The sequence below is a fragment of the Phascolarctos cinereus genome, unplaced genomic scaffold (assembly GCF_003287225.1).
Source record: "Phascolarctos cinereus isolate Bilbo 61053 unplaced genomic scaffold, phaCin_HiC Scaffold_4;HRSCAF=312, whole genome shotgun sequence".
Taxonomy (NCBI): domain Eukaryota; kingdom Metazoa; phylum Chordata; class Mammalia; order Diprotodontia; family Phascolarctidae; genus Phascolarctos; species Phascolarctos cinereus.
In genome coordinates, this window is record NW_027555847.1 from 380462535 (window position 1) to 380466251 (window position 3717).

The window sequence follows — 3717 nt, forward strand, 5'->3', positions numbered from 1 at the left end:
GACATGGGGTGAGTTTAAGATTAAGGGGTCATATCTGGAGAATAAAATTAAGGTATGACAGAGAGGAAGAAAGGGAGAGGTAGAACAGGATAAATTATCTCACAAAAAAACAGAAAAGAAAAGGCTCTTACAGTGGAGGGGAAAACGGGGAAGGAGAGAGGGAATGAGTGAAACTTATTCTCATAGGATTTGGCTTAAGAAGGGAATATCATAAACATTCAATTGGGCATGGAAATCTGTCTTACCTTACAGGAAAATAGGTGGGGGAAGGGGACAAGAGAGCAGGGGGATGATAGAGAGGAGGGCAGATTGGGAAAGGGGGTAATCAGAAGCAAATACTTCTGAGGAGGGACAGGGTCAAAAGAAAGAGTAGAATAAATGGGGGGCAAGATAGGATTAAGGGAAATAGAGTTAGTTTTTTCACAACATATCTACTATGGAAGTGTTTTACAGTACTGCACATGCATAACCTATATTGAGTTGCTTGTCTTTTCAGTGAGGGTGGGTGGGGAGGGACAAGGGAAGAATATTTGGAACCCAAAGTTTTAAAAACACGTGTTTAAAAAAATGTTTTCACATGCAACTGGGAAATAAGAAATACAGGAAATGGGGTACAGAAGTCTGTTCTGCCCTACAGGAAAATAGAAGGGGAAGGTAATAAGAGAAGGGGAGGAAAGCTATAAGAGAAGACTGACTAAGGAAGGGGTATTCAGAATGCATGCCATCTTGGGGTGGGGGGAGGGGTGAGATGAGGGAAAATTTGGAACTCAAAATCTTGTGGAAGTAAATGTTGAAAACTAAAAATAAATAAATTTATACATATATATATAAAAAGAGAAGGTGATCTCTCTTAGAAATTAGAGTACCGAGCTAGAAGAAGGAATATAAAGATTATTTGCATTGTTTTAGCAAATTTCCTCACCCCAAAACTTTACTGACTTGTTTATACAAATAAATAAAAAGCGTCATATGCGTATTTGTATGTGTGTGTACATATATATGTGTGTGTGTGTGTATGTGTACACACACACACATACTGACACAGTTAATATGTTATTAATTTCTGTCAACATTTTTTCACTTTTTTGTTTTTAAATCTTTGTGGCAAGGGAAATAATATGATGTAAAAACGAATAGTAACAATGAAATGTTATTCAATATTCTGTAATTTAGTAGATAAAGTTGGTATTGGAATCCAGAATACTGGAAGTTAAATATTGTCTCTGACACCTAATGGACACATGGTCCTGGACAAGTCATTTAACCTCTCTGAGCTTCAGTTTCCTGATTTCTAAAATAAGTATATTACACTCAAAGTTCTTTAAATGCCCTAATAAATTCCTATGTCTTTCAAAAAAAAAAGATAGCAAAAAATTTTTTTTTTAAAATAACAAAACCCCTCCAGGATCTCTATTTAAAAACAAAAAACAAAAAACCCTCCTGTTTTGATTCCTAATAACACCGAAATTCTAAGGGGACGCTTGTATCAACTTCCCCTGTTAAAGTATATTCACTTCAACTTTGTTTGCTCACTCATACTTAGCTTTTATATTTCTCTTGACTCCTGCCTTTGTTTTTCAAAGCACAATGCAGTTCTGTTCTTTTCATCAAGAATACCTGGAAGTCTTTTTTTGTATTAAAACCCCATTTTCCCTCCGTCGTTTTCTTCTTAGTTTTGCTAGGCAAGCTACTCCTGAGTGTAAGTCTATATATTTTGCCCTTTTGAATATTGTGTTCCACTCTCTATAATCCTTTTGAGCTATTTCAGCCTGGTTACACGATATATTTTTAGTTTGATATTTAAGCTCTAAACGCTATGACGTAACTAGAAGTTCTCATTTTGGGATTACTTTTAAGCAGTTATTGGTAGAGTCTATTTTTACTTTGTTTACTTGTTTTAATGTTTAGGTAATTTTATTAAATGAACTCTTGAAATATTATATCCATGTTCTTTTTTGTTTCTGGCTTTTCGGTAAAGCAATAATTCTCAAATTATTTCAGCCTGATCTATTTTCCAGGTCAGTTTTTTTTTTAAATATGAAATACCTTATATTTTCTTCCATTTTCAGTCTTTTGACCTTATTTTAATATTTCTAGTTGTCTCACAAAGTCATTAATTTTTTGTCAAATTATAATTTCTAGGGAGTCTATTACTTGGGTAAGGTTTTGTAGCTCTAGTTCTTATTTTTTAGTTTTTCCTCATGCTCTCCTTCGTCCCTCCCCGCTGCCCTAGTTCATTCCTTTACACTTGAAATTTCATTTATAATATTGTTTTAATATTTTAATCTCTTGCTTATTTTTTCTAGGAATTTTCATTGATCTTGTGGCCTGTGATTTTCTTTGAGGCTTTGCTTGTAGATGTTTTGGAATTATTATCTCCTTTTGGGTTTATGTATTAGGTGTCGCTGTATCTAGATGAGTTCTATATTATTCGTTTCTTATTATTTACTCATTTTTCTAGGCTTACTTCCTAAACTTGGAGGTTTTATCAGTGTCAAGTTCTGCATGCTTTGGGAAGGAATGTTGGGGCCTTGTATGGTCCTGTTCTTTATTAACTCAACTCCTTCTTTTGTATTTCCCAGATATTGAGTGATGTGTCTTTCAAGTACCTCAGGGTTAGCTGAAATCAGATAGCTGCAAATTTCTAGTGTGCCCAAAGTGGTCTGATCTAGAGAAAGGTCTGATTACTGCCTTCTGGCCTAAGTTTTTCAGGCTCTATATCCTGATTTGTGTCTGGGTAGTACAGCTATAGCTCTAATAGTAAGTGGAGATTCAGTGGTCAATTGTTGATACCAGTCCTTATCAGCTAGCTGGGAGGCTCTACATGTTTAGAGTGACCCCTCTCCACCTCCCCTCTCCCATCATGCTCTATAATATCTGCCCTTGTCACTTTCCTGAGGCTTGAATCCATGATTTTTATAGTTCACCTTTAGTTTGTGTCAGCAGATTGAATCCATATTCATGTTACTCCCAGTCAGAGTGATAGCACTCCCTGCCCACTCCTGGTTTACCCCTGGGGATAAGTCCATGAATCTGCTTTTGTGTCATCAGAGCAGTAGAATTGTAGGTCCATGCCTGTGCTACAGTGTTCTATAGTTACCCCGCTCTTGTCAGTTGCCCGAAGGCATGAATTCCTGATCTCAGGCTAAAAAAAATGATCCATTATGTTTCTCCTTGGATTTTTTAAAAATTATTATTACTTAGTTCAGTATTCTTTCTAAATAATTGTTGGAGTAGCTGTAGGAGAGAGATGGGCTATATAGCTTCCTCCTGTGCCATCTTTGCTCCTTATTCCCTTTTGTAATATTTATTTTAATTCTTTGAAGTGCTTTTGGTTCTTCACAACGACTCTAAGAGGTTTGAAAGCTCATGAAGAAATGAAGAAATTCAGGCTGATACAGCTGAAGTGGCACATCATGACCAGTTATCAGGAGAGTGGGCACTAAAACTAACACTTCCCAGTCTAGGTTTTTTTGTCTTACACCACTGTGAGCACAGCCACACTTCTAGACATATACCTACCAACATCCTACCACAAGACAGATTGTAAATCAATCTACCCCTTAATAGCTTTCTTGTGTATTTCTGGTCTAAATCCTCATGCTTTTGGAGGTGATGGGTATGTTACATGCACTGCAAATGGACTGACAACTGACATTCAAACAGCTTTTAAGCTTTATGAGACATTTTGCTTATGTTAAGTTGCTTGAACCTACA